This window comes from Nicotiana tabacum, chromosome 4 (assembly GCF_000715075.1).
Source record: "Nicotiana tabacum cultivar K326 chromosome 4, ASM71507v2, whole genome shotgun sequence".
Lineage (NCBI taxonomy): Eukaryota > Viridiplantae > Streptophyta > Magnoliopsida > Solanales > Solanaceae > Nicotiana > Nicotiana tabacum.
This window is the reverse complement of record NC_134083.1, coordinates 50,333,702-50,354,923: the sequence shown is the minus strand read 5'-3', so window position 1 is coordinate 50,354,923 and position 21,222 is coordinate 50,333,702.

Below are 21,222 nucleotides of genomic sequence, written 5' to 3'. Positions count from 1 at the left end.
TTTGCTACAGAATAGATTATTTTTTGTACCCCCTGATGTTGATTATGGGATCATTAGGTTTCAAACATTATCCGACCCCACTATTCAAGGCCAAATCAAGAATTTACTGTGTGAAAATAGTTTAAAGTTGTTTAAGAAGACATGTTTTGGGTATTTTCTTTCCTTGCCCAAAATATGTATGCAAAATCAAGCAATTCATCTTCTCATGAAGTATAAATTGAATGCATCTGGTTCCGACTTTTTTTCTGCAAAGATAAAGGGTGAGAGGCTGAATTTTGGTTTGAGAGAGTTTGCCGTGATTAGTGGCCTTAGATGTTTTACGAAAGTGACAGACTTTGGTTACATACTTAAGTATGACTGTAAAATAATGAGAAGCTATTTTCCAAACAAGGAAAAAGTTGAGAAGTCATACTTAAAATAAATTGTAATCAGCCTTAGTTGGGTGAACGATGAGGATGCAGTCAAGCTGTGTATTCTCTATCTCATAGAATTCTTCCTATGTACTTTAGACAAAGATAATTTAGGTTTGATAGGCCATTTTAGGTTCTATTTGGTGGCTATGCGAACTACGCACGGGATAGTGAATCTTATACACAATTGCTTCAGTCCATTAGGCACAAGCTCAACCCTTCTGTTCATTTTTATGCCATTCGAGGCTTTGCACTAGCTATGCAAATATGGTTGTATGAGTGTTGCTCTACCGTCAAAAATGATATAGCTACAAGGGTTGCTAATTCGATCCCTCGCATACTTAGCGGGTCGGCTAGTAAGGACAAGATATGGTTGTCTACAGTTGAAGATAGAATGATCAAATCATCATGGATCAAGGTAAATGGTTTTCACTTTTGCGCAGACAATCTAATACAATTTATCTACATATTTTATACATATTATGTCTAAGTCACTCATATTTTTTTCACTCAGTTCACCAACATAATTGAAGCACCAAAAGAGCTTTCAAGAAAAAAATTTCCAGATAAAGTTGAATACATCCTTGAAGAAGTTGAAACAAAGTCGGAGCATCCGATAGATGCTCCATCTCCATCCGGACATAAGCAGACAATTGGAATAGATGACAAGAAAGATATTGTGAAACAAATAAAAAAAATAAGAAAAGATGTTAACAAGGTAACATATATACGTAATCCTAGATGGTTTTTTTAATTTATGTTATGCAAATTATTTCGTTAACTCTTTCTATTTTAATATGTAGGTTGGTTCATATCTTGGAACTTTCAAGAAAGAGGTTTTCAAGAATTAGGTAGCATTCGACTGCTACTCAATGATTCAATCAAGGTTGTTTTACAGGTGATAAATACTCAAAAGGATAACATTGATGCTAAGGTTTTATTTGAAATATATTCATTTTAGACAATATTTTTTACCATGTCTAAGTTTATATTATCATTCATAAAGTATATAGCCTAACAAATTAAATGCCTGCAGTTTACTGACAATTCTACAAAAAATGATGAGCACTCCAAAGAAAAGAACATTCACCACTTTTCGGGCAGTAGTGCTAAACCAGTGCATGTCAGCAACAGTAAAATATGCTTCTACATTATATCTACAATATATCTACATATATCTACATATATGCGTTATGTCTACAATATATCTACATATTGCCTAAATTACCAGCAACTAATCTACATTATATTTTCAATAGTTTTCTTAGATATAGGGCACGTGAATGACATAGAAATTGAGGAGAATGTTCCTGTAGGTGTTGATTTATCTTCCCAATTTGAAGGAGCATTTGATGAAGAGAATGTAGGTATGATTTAGTACATGTTATCATCATATTTCACAATACATTTTGCATATCAGCTGCAGTACAACATTTCAATAAATGTACTACAATTAAACTACAATTTATATGCAGTGATTTAATATTTACTACAAATTATCTATAATTTTATTAAGTTATATATATTTATTGTATCAGAGAAGAAAACTATATATGTAGAATCTCCAAAACAGGAAGCTACAATAAGCATTCCAGGAGAACAAAAAAATAAAGAGAAGGAGACAAAAATGCAATCTCCCATTCAAGAAGAGAACGTTATACAACAAGTAGATGATTGCTGTGAAGATTTTAGTGGTATTATACATTATATTATAATTGTAGGGAAAAAACAGGTTTAATATAAGTTTCAATTTTCAATAAAGAGCTGATGCAACATGTCTTCTTATTCATTTGTCTTAAATTTTGAAGGTGAGCCAACCGACTACATTAATGTAGTTGAGTCAGGCAATGACTCCAGATCTGAAAAAAGGGAAGTAAAACTTGATGATTTTGAGTTGCCAGAGAACTTCTCCCAGATTGTTAAATTCGGCGTGCTTAATGAATATGAAACAACCTCTGTGCATCAAGGAAGAACAAGGCAGCCAGGAAAGCATGCCAGATCCCCTTTTCTCCCTTTTTACAGTTCTGGGGAGCACTTCTGTTGGACCTCCAATTTTTCTCATCAAGCATCCATTTACTGTGGTTATTAGCGAAGATGTTGATTCTAACTTGTTGGAAGAATTCAATAAATGGTTATACTTTGGTACCAATACAGTTTGAAAGAGGTTAGTTTATACAATTTGTTCATATTATCGAGTGCATTCATCTTTTGGATTTCCACTTGAATCTACATATTTGTTGTAATTGTTATGTGTTTAAATAGGAGGAATGCGCCTTATTCAGTAAAAGATAAACAACTTAAGTCGTGGTATGATCTTGGAGTGGAGAAAGTTGATAAAAAGGAGTGATTTTATACTTTGAAATATCCCGGGCAAGTCCTCAATGACACGGTAAATACATACCCCCGCAGAATTTAATGACTATATGTAGTATTCTGTCATCTAAAGATTTTGTAGTTTTTTTGTTTAAAATTTGTAGTTAAATTGTATGAAGCATTAAGAAATAATAAAATCAGTTTTTATGCAGCACATTGATATTATTTTATACTATTTGAGAAAGAGAGGAAAGTATGGTCCTCACAACAAAATACGATTTACAACCACTGATTGTATGATCAAGACTAGAATTGAACAAAATTATCAGAGGTACATCAATGTTGCTGCTGATAAGAAGCTTGGTGTTGTCAAACTCCAGGACGTCGTATCAGAATACATATTGGAGCACAGGTTACTCGCAAATATTGCATGGGATCAAGTTGATTTTGTGATTATGCCCATAAATATTGTGAAAAAATGTCATTGGTAATTGGTTGTGTTTGACATTACCGATAGGGTTCTATATATTTATGATTCTATGATCTCTTCACAAAATCACAACCTTGTTGAATCTGTTGTCAACAAGTTTGTTGTTATGATCCCCCTCTACTTGTCATGCACCAGCTTCTATGGCAATCATCCAGACATCAACTACAAGAACACAAAGGCATACATTGAAAAGGTGTTACTGACCGTCTTGACATTCAGCGGTTGGTCGGTGAGATACCCCAGCAAAAAGAGGGATCACTGTATGAAAAAGTTGTTTTCCTTCTATCTATTTAACATATTTTATTTTACAATGAATGCTAAATTTATTCCCCTAATTATTTTTTGCAGTGACTGTTGTGTATACTTGGCTGCATTTGCAGAATATGTCAGTATTAGAGAGCTAGCAGTTTCAAAGGAAGACTTTTCTGATATTGATCAACATCGTAGACGCTATGGAGCGCTACTTTGGGATTATGCTAGGAAGAAGCAAGATATGGGTGCAATTAGTGAAAGCGAGGTGACTAGCATATTAGGAAGAAGAAAAGGTGCACCAGCTATGAACAAAGAAAGAGAATTAGTTGCCCTTTTCTGTAGAAAAATTATAGTTAAATTGTTTAGTTATAGCTGTTTTGTAGAAAAGTTGTGGATAAATTGTTATCTAAGAACAAGTTAGTTGAAGTTTATTTGTAGCAAATTTACGCTACAATTGTTTTACCTATGTTTTTTATTTTATCCAGGATACTACTACTTAGAATAGGAAAGATCTATTGTTTTTTTTGGTTGAAAGTTGTTAGTACTTGATATCGTTATTATTAGCATATAATTTCTTTACAACTTAACTACAATTATGTATTATACATACAAAAAATACATAATCCAATCAAGTTATGAAAGGTTGAAATGAATACACTCGGTAATTAAACAAAACAAATACAAACCAATTGCATTAAGAGCTGAAAATATTTCATTATAGGAGACAGTCTTTATTCAATTTATCAATACAATTACACCTCAACTATAATTCTCCAAAACACCTCAACACAATTTATCAAAAAATCTTTTACTTTATCAAATTTTATTTCCTCTTGGGAGCATTCTTACAAGATCTTTTGTTATGCCCTTCTAGTCCGCAGTTGCCACATGAAACCTTGTACTTCTTTGCATTTACTTCATCATATGATTTGTATCTTTGTTTTTGAGGTCTTCCTGACTGTCTTTTCCCAGTAGATGGCATTACAACTTCTTCAGCTATATGTTGTGGCACATTCCATTTGCTTTCGTCAGGCAGCGGGTCTACTAATATTTCATAAGTATGTAAAAGGCTCTCCCTCGTGTAATAAGGAGAACAATAGTTTTTGTAAGACACATTGTTGTGCCTCAAAGTCACCAAAGCATGTGCACAAGAAGTTTATCAAGCTGGAATTATCCACAACTACATCTCTTATTTTGAAGACAAACAATAAAGCGCTTCACACCATCTATCACTATATGGATGTGATCTATTGAAGCCCTCACCTACAATTTCATTACAAACATTCAACAAGTCGTCAGAAACATATACAAAATAACTTCAATTATACAACATTTTATCTACAATTAACAGTATATATTTAATTTGATGGAATCATTGATCTGATGTTACTGCATATAGCTTACTCTCATCTTTTGCGATAATGTCCTGTTGTCCTCCAACTCTTTGTGGTATTTTTTTCCAAGGTATGTGAATGTACCATTTTCTTTCAATAACTTTCATTAGTCCAACATTCAAGAAGAGTCCTCATGTACTCTAATAGTTCTACTATGGGCAGCTCTTTTGCATCTTTTGTTACTGCATTTAATGACTCTACAATGTTTGATATCATCGACCAAGTTCTGTTCACCGTAGCATGTACCCGTGATCATCTGTGATAGCCAATATCGTATAGGTATGCTTTAACACGCGTGTCGATCTCTTCAATCTTTGACATTTTTTCATTAAATTCATCAAGCGTGTATGATCGTGTCGTGGCAAAGTACAATTCGCTTAACTTTAGATGACCATTCTTGAACTTTGACCTTATATTTATCCAAATATGCCACATGCAAGCATAATATGGCATGCCGGTATAAACAATAGATGTTGCCTTCAAAATACTCTCATTCTGACACATATTTATTTTTTCACCATACGCGTGTTTGAATTGTTCAAAATACCACTTCCATGATGCGTCATTTTCTGAATCAACAACAGCGTATGCTAGTGGTAATATGCTACCTATCACAGGTGGCAAAAAGAAATTCAATTTCCATAATAAAACTGAAGATGAAAAAAAAATCATACTAAAAAATAAATTTACAATAATATTTCTACAATTAATCAACAATACCTGCTGCATCCATTGTGCTAGCTGTTAACATTATTCCCCTATATGCCGACTTCAAGAAGGTCCCATCAACTACTATAACTGGCCTACAATGCTCCCAACCCTTGATGGACTTACTAAGCGCAACAAATGCGTACAAGAAACAGTCATCATCAGTCTTCTGCAATTTAACTACTGACCCCGGATAAGTCTTCTCCAGAATATACAAATAACTTGGCAAGCGACTGTAGAATCAGCAGGATGACCTCTCAAAAATTCCAAAGCCTTTTCCTTTGCTCTCCAAGCTTGCATGTATGTTAAGTTCACACCGAGTTCTGACAACATATCAGTTTGTATGTCTTTTGGTATGTAAATTGTCTTAGAATCCGCATATTTTGGTATAACCATGCTACCAACGACCGTGACAGTAAGTTTGCGTTGTATATATGTATTATCCATCAAAGAACATGTGTGCAAGCTGTTGAATCTTCGAACCTTGAACAATGCTGAATCATTTATGCCGGTGGACTTGAAGTGCCATGTACAATTGTCCCCAACACATACCAGGCAGTAGCTATAGAATAAAAATAATTTAAAGAATGTTATGAAAAATGTAGCTACAAAATAATAGGTAGTTTAAGCATAAAAATCTTATATTTAACAATTTATATACAAAAAAACATTGGCCCGCACACACGCTAACTCTTCTTCTTCTGGCTCATCCCTTAATCGGCGGATCGAGTCCAAAGGCATGATATTAGAGCCCCCCTTAGGTTTGAGAGTTCTCTTCACCAGGTTTTTCTTGTCTGAAACCGGGGAACTCGGTGCATCTTTTCTTTTCCTTTCTTTATCCTGCTTCAGGGTAGGGACTTCTTCATCACCAGATGGGGTCCTCATAACAACTTCTTTCCCGAGTCCTACAAAGGAAAAATGAGGGTAAGTAAGTGAAGAAGATCGAGCTACAAACAAAACTGAGAAAGAGACTTACCATGGCTACAGGCCTCCCATCGACCCTTTGATAGCTCCACCCAAGCATGCTCAGAGTACGGTCTCTGCAGTACGAGACCTTCAACCCATTGCTTAACATTCGGGATCGGTTCCGGCATCTGAGCCACAACTATAACAGAAAAGAAAGAGTGGATCAAGAGAATGAAAGGCGGCTCCATATTAAAATGCTCGAAAGGAAGTAAAAACTCATGGCTCATATTCCATTTCTCAGGAAACGGCATGTCGGCAACAGAAATCAGGTCCGAGGTTTTGACTCGAACAAACCGGCCTATCCAACCTCGATCACGAGTTTCATCTATACTTGAGAACGATACTTTAGTGGCTCGGCGAGCTAACTTGATCAGCCATCCTCGATTGAGTCGGGGACTATATAGGCGTATAAGGTGATCGAGGGTGAAAAGACACCCCTCAATTTTGCTTGAGAAGAATCGGAGAAGAATCACTATTCTCCAAAACGAAGGATGAATCTGGCCAAGGGTCACGTCGTATCTTTTACAAAAGGCAACAATGACGGGTTCTAATGGACCCAACGTGAAAGGGTAAGTGTAAACACTTAAGAACCCTTCCACGTGGGTAGTATTTGATTCTTCGGGCGATGGAACTACCACGTACTTGTCGCCCCAGTTGCATTCTTTTTTTACCTTTTCTAGAATATTCTCGGTGATTGAACATTGGTACCTCGAAACCAGCTCACATCGGCCCGGTACCGAAGAGGGTTTTTTGACTTTGAATCAATGACAGTCGAGCACCCTACAAGAACGAACTCCTCAGGGCGGGGCTCCGCCGCATCCTCGCCGCTGATAGGCCGCGATGAAGAAGCGACCTCTTTTTGCGGCACCGTTTTGGAGGTTTTCGCCATTGATGAATAAAGAAAAAAGAGAACTGGTTTGTTTGTGATGTAAAGTATATGAAGCAGAAGGATTTTTGAAGAAGATACGATAGTAGAGGAAAAACTTTTGAGTAAAAAGTTTGGATGTGAATAAAAGTTTGAATATTTATAGGCCTGATGATGACGGTTCAGAACCGGTAGTGGTCGACCAACGACTGACAAACATTTAATGTCTTAATAACTGGACCGAAAGGACGTTTGTTGCATACGTCATAATCGGGCTCATCACTGATATCATCACCCACCTAGTTGGAATTCGAAAAATTATGTCGTTTCTCGCCACATTCCTCCCGAGAAACGAGAGGACTATCTGTATACGGTCAAAACCGATTTTGCCCTTCATGTAATTAGTCGAGATTGGAACATAATGGACCGAGGGTCATCATCATAATATCGAGATGGGATCTGAAGCCAGGTTATCGAGCTCAAGATTCAGGGACCGATCAATAACGAGCTCGAAATCAATATCGAGCTCGAGTCCAAATCGGACTATGATGTGACGTGGTGTTATCGAACTCGAGACACAGACTAGTCGATACCGAGCTCGAGTCAATATCGAGTTCGAGATCCAGAGATCGACCAGTTCCAAGACCGACCAATCCAGAGATCGACCAGTTCCAAGACCGACCAAGATTGAGCTAAGAGACAAAGAGCCATTGTAGCAGCACCAAGGGAGAGAATCTCGGCGGGAATTAAGGAAAAACTAATTAACTAAATAAACACATAAGTTAAAAAAAGGCAAAAATTTGAGAAAAAAGATATACAATATGAGAGAGCCACATCACCTTCCTCAATGCCCTCCTTTATATTAATATATAGATATATATATTTTTATCTTTTTATTACTAACACAAAATAACCAATCCTTTCTTAGTGCTCTTTCTTGAGATTATTTTATTTATGGATTGATGTCTTCTCTTAGCTAGGTGCCTTCATGTCATTTTAGTTATCATTTATTTTAATTTTAGAATGTATTCTTTTATTATATTGATATGAGAAAAATTGTAACTTATAATATATTTTATATAGTCTTTTAATATTTTAATTGAGTTAATCTAATCGAATTTAGTTTTGAAGATTAATTAAATGAATTCTCCAGAAATATGACAACTAAAATGGGACGGGGGAGTAATCACAACAATATTTGCACCCCTTTAATTTATTCTTTTTGCTCAAATCTCTCGTTCGACACTTTCCACATAAACTATCCTATCCATAGGCGTATTCAGGATTTAATGAGGATAGGTGCACTACTAGTTGATTTGATTCTCTAAAAAAATTTGCCATAACAATAGCTTGACAAGTAAACTACAATTAATAATATTATTACAAAAATGGATCATTCTGTTGACAAATATCCACGAATAATTTCCCTGCCTTGAAGAACAAATTATAGCATTATTATTTATAGTTATAAATACTTAACTCTATAGAGTAAAACTAAACAATTATTCAAAAAGAGAATGCTAAATGAAAAAAGAGGGTACTTGAAATTGAAAAGATTCAAACTAACTTAGAATTTTGCTGTTTTAGAGTTTAGAAACTCAAAGATTAAAAAAAAAAAACATGTATGAAGGAAACACAAATGAAGAAAAAGAAAGGGACGCCAAAAAAGAAACAGAAAAACAAAAATTTAATTAAAAGATAGGTAAAAGAGTGAATCATAAAAGAGAAGAACTAGGGGGAAAAAAGAAACATAAAAGAAAGACATAGCATGAAACAAAAAAAAAGATCAGGCACAGAAAAGAAAGCAAAAACAAATAATAGAAAAATGACTTTCAATTGAAAGATTGGGCATGAGATTTGATTAGGGGTGCTAATTTGAGCCCAAACCCATTCAACCCGTCCAGAGATTAATGGGTTGGGCTATAACATTTTAGTTCATGGGTCAATTTGGGCTGAGCTCAAGTTAACCCATTATTTTTTGTAACTCATTTTGACCCATGAAGTAGCACAAATACAATCCATGAAACTCACCCCAAAACAAAGGAATCTCAACCCAACTTATCTAAAAATTTACTTAGTTACCCCCACCCACCCGCCCCCGCCCCCACCCCATCCCCGCAAAAAAAAAAAAAAAATTTGCTATTTTGAATTTTCTGTTTTTTCGTTTTCATGTACCACCCACCCACTCCAACACCCCACCACCCCAGATTTTTTTTTTTTTTACTTTTTTGTTTTGTATTTTAAATTTTCTATTTTTTCGTTTTCCTGTACCACCCACCCACCCCAACCCCTCCCCCTCCCCCTCCCCCACCGCAAAAAAAAATCAAAAATTTTTACTTTTTTTTTGTATTTTCAATTTTCTATTTTCTGTTTTTTTTTGTTTTTCTGCATCACCACCCCCTCTCCCCCCTCCCCCCCTCCCCCCAACAACCTCACCTCACCCGGAAAATATTTTTCAACTTACACATTTTAAATACTAATTTGTTATTTAAAAAAATATATTTTGATTCTCAAAATACTAATAGTATTTATTTACATTTTATACATAAGTGTATAAAAGGTAAAATGTTTTGTTTATGCAAAATGAGCATGGTTCTAAAATATGGGTCAAATTAGGCGAGTTGGACAATGACTCATTTATTGATCTAACCCATCTTAACCCGCTCAAATTCAATCCAACCCGCCCATTCGTCACCTCTAGATTTGATTACTAGACCTGAGCCAAAAGGGCATTGAGCCACCATTGTACCAAAAGACTCTTTTGAGCCTGGGTCTGCACATGAAAATTTAAGTACTTTAACAGAAAAATATTAGTGCAACACATAGCTAGGAAAGGGTGCATGAGTTCACTTGTCTCATATCGCTCCACGTGGATCCGCACCTAATCTCTCATCTCTTTTCTTCCGGTGGACTGTTATTTGTAAATTAGTTCATTTTTTCTTTTAAAGTTTCATCTCTCTATCTAGCAGTTTCTAGTATAATAACGGATCACTAATGTTGCAAAAAGAAGAAGAAAAATAAGAGATAAATGGGGCTTATGCAATTATATTTTGTGATACGGTGAATGCAAGAAAGAGTGCTATCCTTGTCTGAAACTTTTTCGTTTGCTTTCATTTTATATTATAATTTTATATTAAAGTTTTTTAGTTCAGACTGTCTTTTCCGACAAATATTTTAGGATAAAGTTTATATATTTAATTGTCTAGTATGTTGGGATAAAATTTCTAAATTTGTTTTTACTTCGATGACCACATTTTAAATAAAAAATTCTCAAGAGAATATAGGAGTATAGGTTTTTCACAAGTCCATCTTTAGGAAAAAAAATATATAGTTGTTTTGTTATTTCTTTCTATTCTATACATGTGAAGTGAAAGAATTGGAAGTCCATTTCATCAAAGTTAAGAACAAAGGAAATGGTACCATGGTGGTTTAAAAAAAAAGAGTATAACAAAAGAGAGGCGGGACCTATATAATCCATATGTCAGACACTGAAATGCCCTCACACAACTTGTATCACCAATCATGAGAGTTCTCTGGTTGAAACGGTCCAAAACAGTGGAATGGCACTTGGATATGGAAGTATAGATTAAGTGGTCGTTTGGCATGAGTTATAAGAATAATGTTGAATAAAGTGTATTAGTAATATTAGTATTAGTAATATTAGTATTAGTAATGTTGAGATTATTTTTTATCAACTTGGTTTGGTGTATTAAAGTATTGCATAATTTTTAAAAAATTAGGTGTTTACAAAAGTACCCTCCATAATTTTTAACTTTAACTATAAAAATTAACTACATAGATAACAGAATAAGAAACACACCCCCAACAAACAAAGAAACCAGTAGTTAGATCCTTCACTCCATGAGTCGTTCAAAAGGGGAAAAAGAACAAAATCACTGAAAATCATTTTACCTGTACACGTGACTTTGATCTCTGAAGAGGAAAATGAAGAAGAAGATGATCTGGCTGCATGCACCTGTGCTTTTCCATGGCCAAAGCGTACAGAGAGAAGTTTGTTTGCTAATAATATGGGGGAAAGTATTTGAGATGGATTTTTAGGGATTTGAAGGGGCAATTAGTTCTTTAACCATGTTTATGCAAGTATTAAAAACTCGTGCATTACTAAAGTTATGGTTTTCTATGTATTGCTTATACATAGGATAATATCAAGTATGATGTATAACTAATAAATATTAGTTATACACAGGTTGAAAAAATGAACCAAATAAGATATTAGTAATGCATAGAGCTAATGCTTGCATTATTTTTTCTAATACCTCCTATAAAATGACCTCTGTGTTTACAGGACGGACTGGTGGTGGAAAAAACAGCCCGTCTGATTATCATAGTGGGCTAGGTTTAGGGGGGTTCTATTGCGCCCTTCCTGGTGGGTCAGGCCTATCCGGTTCGAACCAGTCCGTGCTAATTATTATTTTCTTAATTTATTTATACTTTTAGTTCAATTTAATTGATACTTGAGTGTGTACAAACTTCTAAATTATAAATAAGTATTTTAAGCCATAAGTTTAAACTTTTAAAGTCTTAAATTTGAATTTGAAATTTGAAATTTAAAACTTGAGAACTGAAATTAAGTGTTAATTAGACCAATATGTAAGGATAAAACTTTAAATGATTTCATTGCATAATACTTCAAATTAAATTTGTAAGTTCTGTTTTGAATTTTTTATTTTCGAACTGGCAAATTATAAATTTACAACAATTATTATAAATAAGAAAGACTACATCACATGTTTTACATTATTTTTGTACATTCTTCCATATCAACATGAGTTTCTTGATTCCCTAGAGTGTTTGAATCGGAACCATAAGCCATTATATCTCTAATTTCTTGGTCCCCCAGTTCATTTACCTCTTCACGCATTTCCTTGATTTCGTCGTTTTGATCTTATCCAATCTCTCAATCACACTAAAACTTCCAAACCATTGCTACTCAATAGTGATGGGCATCTCATAATTACTGCCTTGCTTAGCTAAATGTATTTTCTAACGTAACTGTTAAAATCTGCACGTGTAGCACGTCTCGAGCCATCGCCAGAAAAACAGAAAACTATTTTGAGTTGCTCTTCCACCAAGCCAACGGTAAAAAATTCTTTGTGCGGGGTTCTGCTGCCTTTTGTAAATAGAATTATAGTTCATCAATGTTCCTGCTAATGGATTGTTGATGCTCACTTATTGTAGACAAAATAGCGTAATCTTCAGCATCGCCATCTTTCTCCAAAGCATCAGATGCGGATGTAAAAACCAAATTTGAAGAAATATCTGTGTGACATCCTAGGAGAATCTCACATCGACAAAATACGGGAGAGATGATGGGTATATAAGTAGACGGGCCTTAGACCCTAGTGACATGTTTTAAACCCGTGAGGGCCTAGGCCCAGAGCAGACAATATCACTAGCGGGCTGGGCTGTGATAGATGGTAGCAGAGCCACTTCGCGAGCAACTTTGAATGCGGGTAGGGTAAACCTCAGCGAGGATGCTGACTCCCTAAGGAGGGAGAGGGGTGTATGTGACACTCTAGGTGAATCCCACATCGATAAAATACGGGAGAGATGGTGGATATATAAGTAGACAAACCTTAGACCCTAGTGACGAATTTTAAATCCGTGAGGACCTAGGTCTAGAGCGGACAATATCACTAGCGGGCTGGGCTGTTACAATCTGCTTTTGCATCTACATCAAACAAAGCATCAACTACGTTAGCATAATAATTAATATAAACCTTGCAATTTTTTGTTTAGATCAGATATACAAGTTTCAGTATCAGGGTTTTCAGTTAGTTCAATATGCATATAGACATATAAAGTATTGATTAATTGGCAACACATAGTTATCTTGATAGATGGGTTTAAAATAACATCAATTATGTAAACAAGGGGAGTATAATATAAATATTTCTTGAATTTTTCTCGCATAGATTCAACAACAGAATTATATTCTTCTTTCTTCTTGAAATTATGGAGTAAAAGAAAAATTTCAGCTATATGTACTAAACTATTTGCAATAGTGGAATAATAAGCTCCAGAAAACTCAAGTGTAACGACATAAAATTCTTGTAAAATTTTTATAACATCTTCAATAATATTCCAAGTATTAATTATTAACAAACGGTTAGGATCAGTACAGTGTTCATTAAACTTCAGTTATAGGCAATCTACATTTATAACAACATTTGAAGAATAAATAAGTATAATTTTACCTAGAAAACTGTATTTCCAGGCATGAGTCTTGATTTTAGTTTATATTGTTCACACTTATCCTTAAATGCATTTAATCTAGCATTCTTATTATTTTCTTGAATTACACCAACTATTCTAACTAAAGTAATCTCATTTTTAAATAATTCAAGGTCACTCTTAACAATTAAACTATAAATATGACATGCAAACCTAACATGAAATATTTCAGGAAGTGGAGGGCTTAGGTATATTTTTAATAGTAAAATAGTAACATCGTTGTTAGAAGTATTATCAAAAGACATGCACAAAATACAATAACTTTATGGATAGTATTACTTATAAATATGGTAGTATGACTTTGATCTTCATCATATTTAAAAGTGATAATACGTTTTTGCATTATAAAATTATCATCTATCTAATGGCATGCAACTGTCAAATAACCATTTTCGTTAACAGCACGACCAATATTACAAGTGAGAAACTCTACAAGGAAGACTAGCAAAAAAATAACGAATGTATGTCTGATATTATCCAAAAAGCCTAAAGATATCAGTTGTACAAGTACTTCTAGGAATACCTTTAAATAAAGGGTTACAAATTCTTTGAATGTAAGTAGCAAGATATGATGAAGAAGCAAAACTAAAAGGTAAACAACCTAAGCTAATCATTTTAGCTAATCTGTCCCTGTCTTTCATTGGATCATATTTACCAAATAAACTGCTATTATTTGGATTAAGTTTTTGTTGGCCAGATTGGTTATCAGCATCCCATTGAATGTGTGGTTATCTACTATGTGTCTACGAAGTTGACTCGTTCCCCTTGCTTACCCCCAATCTCATGTTTATTAACTTCTTGACAAATATTATATTTTTACATTCTTATCTTTTTCTAGTCTAGTAAGAATATCTCAATACTTGCTTCTCAATCTTCGGTTCTTCTTAATAGAGAGAGGAGGCCTACCCATACTACGGTATCCCTATTAGTTTGACTAGCAACACCAGATGTAGGTGGTGGTTCAAAATTATCAGGTGACTCAATATTATCGTCTATACCATAAGCTTCTTGTAGTTGCTCATAGTTTACATTTATATTTTAAGGTGAACTTTCATGAGGAGGCCATTGCCATTTAAATTGGCTAAAATAACATATAGGAATGATATAAGAAGAAGGAAGAGGAGGGAATTCTCATTTAAATTGGCTAAAAACATATAGGAGTGGTATAAGAAGAAAAATGAGGAGGATGAGGATGAGGAGGAGGAGTACAAGTGGATGTGGATGTCACATAAATAGGTTAGACCATTAGGGCCTACGGTCGATGATCGCTTAAGATAAGCTGATTCACTCAAAAACAATATCTCTCTTTTCCATTACTTCTTCTAAGGTTTAACGACGACGACCGGTGGACAAGTTGATGTCACATAAACATGTTAGATCATTGGGGCCTACGGTCGATGATAGCTTAAGTAAGATAAGCTGGCCTGCTTCACTCAAAAGTAATGTCTCTTTTCCATTACTTTATCTTCTTGAGGTTTAAAGGCCCTCTAAAGACTTATCAAATTTCAGATAGTTTCCCCAAACCCCATAAAGTCATTTAAGGCCAGTTTGCGCGTTTATAAGTATTTGAATGCCTCTTTACATCATTTAGGAACACCCATCTACGGGAAAGAAAAAGAAAGGTGAGATAAATTAGGAAAAGCACAACAACTGAAAAAAGTCTTGAACATGTCAAAGTTTCTCCCTCATCTCTTTTACCCTTTTTCTACATTTTCATCACAATCATTTTCATTTTCCTCTTCACACATCTCTCGGTTAAAGATAGTTTCCATGCTTTGCTTCGAGAAACTCATAAATGAGCTACTCAATTATTTATTTAACTCTTCAGCTATATACTTACTTTAAATGTTCTAATTATTTTAAGAAACTAATCTTCAACTTAATATCATAGATCATATAGCATTATAGATGAATATTGACTATAAGATCAGCAAAACAGTTAGTCAAGGTGGGAAATTGCAAGTCCCTATAATAACAGACAAAGAATATTAACAAAATTTGCAGTTAAGCTTCAAGTACATCATCCAAGTTTTTGTTTAGTTGTATCTACATATTGTTGTAAAATAAAATTGAGTCTCATATTTAAATACGTCTATTTCGCCATTCGTTCGAAATCAACCGTCAGCCACACCGCTTGACAAACACACTGATCAGCTGGTAACCACTGACATGCCTTTTTTACTGAAAAGATGTAATTCCGACTTGCTTCCTCATTTCCGCTGGAGGTCAAAAGAAGAAAATCTGTATTTTGAGTTGTCGATAGGTATATATCACCCCCTTTTTCGTTCTGATGTGGGAACAATAAAGTTCCTACTCCATCAGGCACAAGATACATAACAACGTGATTCAGGTTATAACTATAGGCATGTTCCACTTTTTGACGCGTCCTTTCTTGTAAGTTGCTTCATAACCACTGCAGTTCATGCCCTTAAAACACATAATCAGCAGAGTGCTCCATAAAAAAGGTACTTTGCAGGTGAAATGTGATACCTCAACTCTAAAATATCTTTGCGAGTCACCTTCCCTTAATTTCAGGTTTCCTCCCTCTCGATCTAATCGTGTTCCTTGGTATATGCCATATGCTTTCGTACTAAAGCATAATTGGTTCCTATTCGTGCCGAGAAGTGTTTATTGTTTGTATGCGCGCGCATATATATATATATATATATATATATATATATATATATATATATATATATATATTTTTTTTTTTTCTTAACACCTCTTTCTTTAACCTCACCCTGGCTGCAGTTAAATATATTTGTCAATTTTAACGCCTTTCTGGCAATGTTTTGGGCTCATTTTAACCGGTCTCTCCAAGGAATTTATAAGTTAATCCATCAGAATTATTAAGAAGTTGAAAAGATAATCGTATTTTTTATTTATTTATTTACAAACTAGCAACTAAGAAATTAAATATATATATATATATACACAAATTAGCGCTTATTGAATACCCCTTATTGAATACCCTAGGGGTCACTATCACCTTAAAGGAAAAGCCATATGCTGAGCGGCGGATAGGAATCTGTTATGTTTTATTACGAAAGCAGATGGTGTTCTAAGTAATAGTATATAATAGTATTTAATAGTATATAAATAAAAATAGTATTCTAGTATATTATATACACAGTCAAAAATAATATTTAATAGTGTATGAGTTACAATAGTATCCTAGTATATTAGTGTTTTATTTTATCATATTGGTTCGATCTTCCAAAAGTCTTCATGGCAGTGTAAAGACTAGAAAGATGGTGGGTTAACAAAGGAAGTGGGTTACTACATACGGGAGACTTTTATAGGGATAGGTAAAAGGCTAAAATTTTATACAAAAAAAAAGAAGATTGTTTCTGAATTTCGAAGATTTTTAGGGATGTGATAGATTTAGCCAATAGGGATGGTAAGCAACCTCCACTTCCAACCAAGAGATTGTGAGTTCGAGTCACCTCAAGAGCAAGGTGGGAGTTCTTTGAGGGAAGGATGCCGAGGGTCTATTCTCTACCTCATGGTAGGGGTAAGGTCTGTATACACACTATCCTTTTCAGACCTCACTAGTGAGATTATACTGGGTTGTTGTTGTTTGATAGATTTAGTAAGACTATCAAATTTAAACTTAAATTAAATTTTAAAATAGTAAAAACAACTATTATTTTTAAAAGAATGGGAGAATTTTTTAGGATAGGCAAAGGGTGAAATTTTAGGGAGTATTTATTTATGAGAATACTCTTAAATAGTGAGCAACAGTGTAAATTTTTCTTTTTAAAAACAGAAATAAATAGTTGAATATTACCTCTTAAAAGGGCCACTCGGTGAAATCTTTTGGGATCTTTACATAAATAGCCAGTTATTTTCCTATTTATTCTTTTAACCCGTATATATAAATTATATACGAAATACGATTAGACATATTATATAATAGTATTGGGATACGCGCGTTGTGCGTGTACTCTATATTACAACAACAACAACAACAACAACAATAACAACCTGGTATAATCTCACTAGTAGGGTCTGGGGAGGGTAGTGTGTACGCAGACCTTACTCCTACCCTAGGGTAGAGAGGCTACTTCCGATAGACCCTCGACTTCCTCCCTCCAAAAATTCTCTACCTTGCTCTTGGGGTGACTCGAACTCCCCACCGTGTACTCTATATTAATGAGCATAAAATTTTTAAAATTACGCAAATACTATTAAATCATGTAATTGAGTTATTGAATATTGTTTTAAAAAATATAAACTCTGAAAAATAATTCATACTGATCATATTTAGCCAACTTAATAGGGAAAAAAATTATGCCACACGAAAGTATCTAGTGCTTTATTATAACTTCAATGTATGCGTTATGCATTTGCTTTAGTAGCTTAGAGTCGAATATATAGTATGTTGACTTGTACTTAAATATAATGCAACAATACTATGTTCTTCATTGTCTTAGAAATATGAATTATATTTGTTCAAGTACCTAATATGAACTTCATCTTATTCATGTTGGAATTCAAATTAAAAATACTAAAAATAAAAAGAGAGTTCATATTATTAAGTTTAGTTATCATATGAAGAATTTAATTAGATGGTAATATTAAAATCCAACTAAATATTTCTAGATTGAAATAAAATAAGTGTCATAAAAATTTAAGGTAGAAAATTAATAAAAGGGCAGCTCAATGCACTAAGCTTCCACTATGTGCGGGTCCCAGGAAGGACCGAACCACAAAGATCTATTGTACGCAATCTTAATGCAGAAAATTAATGCTTATTATTATTTTATTATAGACATTCATCTATATTTAGATGATGAAATAATTTTTCTTACACCCTTAGAATTAATAAAAGATATAGTAAAAACAAAATGTATCCTAATTGTACAAATTAATTTTTATCTTCCGATGAAGGCTTGACACATTCAAATTTAGCTATAACCCAAAGTTTAAGATCTTCTATTCCAAAGCAAATTCAGTGTTATATTACTTGTTATTAAGAACTATTCATAATTTTGAGCTGGAAATAAAATTCCTTTTTAATTAATTAAAAAGATAAAAAAATCAAAAATCAAAAATGTAAAAGTGGTAAATTATGAATTTAGAATCCTAAATATTAGTTAATTCATACTTTTTAAATATTGGCAGTATCCAATTCAAATTCCTTTTTTTTACTTTTTAAATTTTGAAGGATTTTTAACAAAAGAGGTTTAGTTTGCTTTGGACGGTAACGTTAGTAGTTTTGGTTTAGTTAATTCGTTACACGTCGGTTGAAGTCTATATAAGGATTTTTTACAAAATTCAAATAAGGAAAAAATTATAATAAGTAAAATTTTAGTTGATTTCAAAGTCCTAAAATTTAGAAAAATAATTAAATGACTATTTTGTCTAGTGTGAAATTAATTTTTAGAGGAGATATATATAAAAGGTGAACTACATTTCGATAATGGCATTCATGTTTTTAATATAATATGTGTATATATATATTGACTATTTTTTGTTTAAACGGTTGGATTGATGATTTTCAATTCTTTTGTGAAGGAATGAGTCGAAATTGATGGAGCCCAGCATTTGTAATTCTAGAAAAACGCCCATATGAGATTCTAGCAAAAAGAAATGGAATTTTTATATTACTATACACTATTTTAATTTTTATTACCCGGTCCTCCCTACTCAAGTTTTAATATAATTACATATTATATACCTAATTACCAATTATGTATATTTTTAGGCATTTAATGATAATAATTAGTGTCCTAAAATCACTCTAATTTTCACTCCCCTCACGTTTCTCTCTCCACAAACACTCCCCCCCTCCCCCTACGTATCTTGCACTCACCCATATTTTTCTCTCCACAAACTTCAGTATCCCTTCATTAACACCTATTTTCACTCTTCTTCAAAAATCAGTCTACACTTTTTCACTCTTTTTCAAAAATTCCTTCCATTTTAATAGATTCAAGCTCTAAAAACTCTACCACACACCTCCATTAACACCTGATACTTGCTTAATTTTCAATGAAGAAAAAAATAGTTTCGAAGATCAGCCCTAAAAAAACTAAAGTAGGTGATATTCCTACATTTAATTTGGGTGTTTTCTCAAAGAATTCACCCAAAAAAGTTTCAAAATCAGTACATGCAAAAGAAGAGACCAAACCCAGGTTTTCCCCTCGTGAAGCTAGGGCAGAAGCTCGTATAAAACAAAAGCACGATATGGATGCTGGTAAATCATCGATACCTGTTAAATTTGTAAAACGGAAAGGCAAAAAAATTGCTTTCGATGATGATTTCGTCGAAGAAGAAGCTTGTCACGACCCAAAATCCCGTCACAGGTGTCGTGATGGCACCTAGTGTCTAATAGTAGATAAGTCGATTTTAATTACATTTTTGAAGCCATTTTTTTAAATAAAAAAAAAGTAATCAAAACTAACAGCGGAACAAATAAGAATATACAACCTCCCAAGACTGGTAGTACTGAGTCACGAATTCTAGCTGAATACATGGAATGATTACGAGTACCAAATATACAATACTGTTTGATTAAAAATTAACAGTACAATGAAATGAACAGAATCCAACGTACTGCGACGACCAGGCAGCTCTACCTTGAATCCTTGCGATCACACATTAACTCTGTCCGGGTCCGATACCTCCAATACCTGACTCTGAATAAAAATATGCAGAAGTGTAGTATGAGTATACCACGGTCGGTACCCAGTAAGTATCAAGACTAACCTCAGTGGAGTAGAACCGAGGTACAGTCAAGACACTCACTAGTCTAATAACCTGTGTAATATAGTATACAAAATAATATTGGAAAATAACTAGCAATGATAACAACAAAATCAACCAGTGATATAACAATAATGCAACAAGAACATCATAATTATTGCTCAGGCGAATAAGGAACACAAGTATAACCAATTAATCAAGTCCTTCAAATATAAATTCTTTCGCCTATATATTTTTTAAATAATAATCTTCAGGGTATAATTCTTTCCAATAAATATATTTTCAAGTAAAAGTCACCATGTGACACCTCATTTCACCATCATAAAAATTATGGGTCTCAGCCCACTTTCATATTTTTTTCACCACACCTCGTGCCCATATTTCTATCACCATCACACGGACAACTCACGTGTCAAAATATCAATGTATATAAGATCTACAGAAATAATTTATTTTCACTAAAGTAAGATTAAAATCTTTAAATCAAGTAGGAAATCAACAAAGGAATGAATTTATTTTAGAAATTATTTGGGTAAGGAAAATGACATTTCAATTAAAATGAAGCATTCCATGACTGCTAATTTGGATGTAAAATTTATTAAATTAAAACATAATAGCAATTTATTTTATTCAAAATAACTCAATTCTTAAAAACCAGTAAAAAAAAATCATAAAAACAAATTTGCAGAGTCTTGTACAAAGAGCCAAAGCCAACACAATACAACATGAAATACAAAACACATAATAAAATCAAATAATACATCATGGAAGAACACAAAAATTTACATATCACGGAAAAATAAAATAATCAAAGGCAAGTGCATCCATAGAAAAATACCAACAAAGGAGCACTCCCGA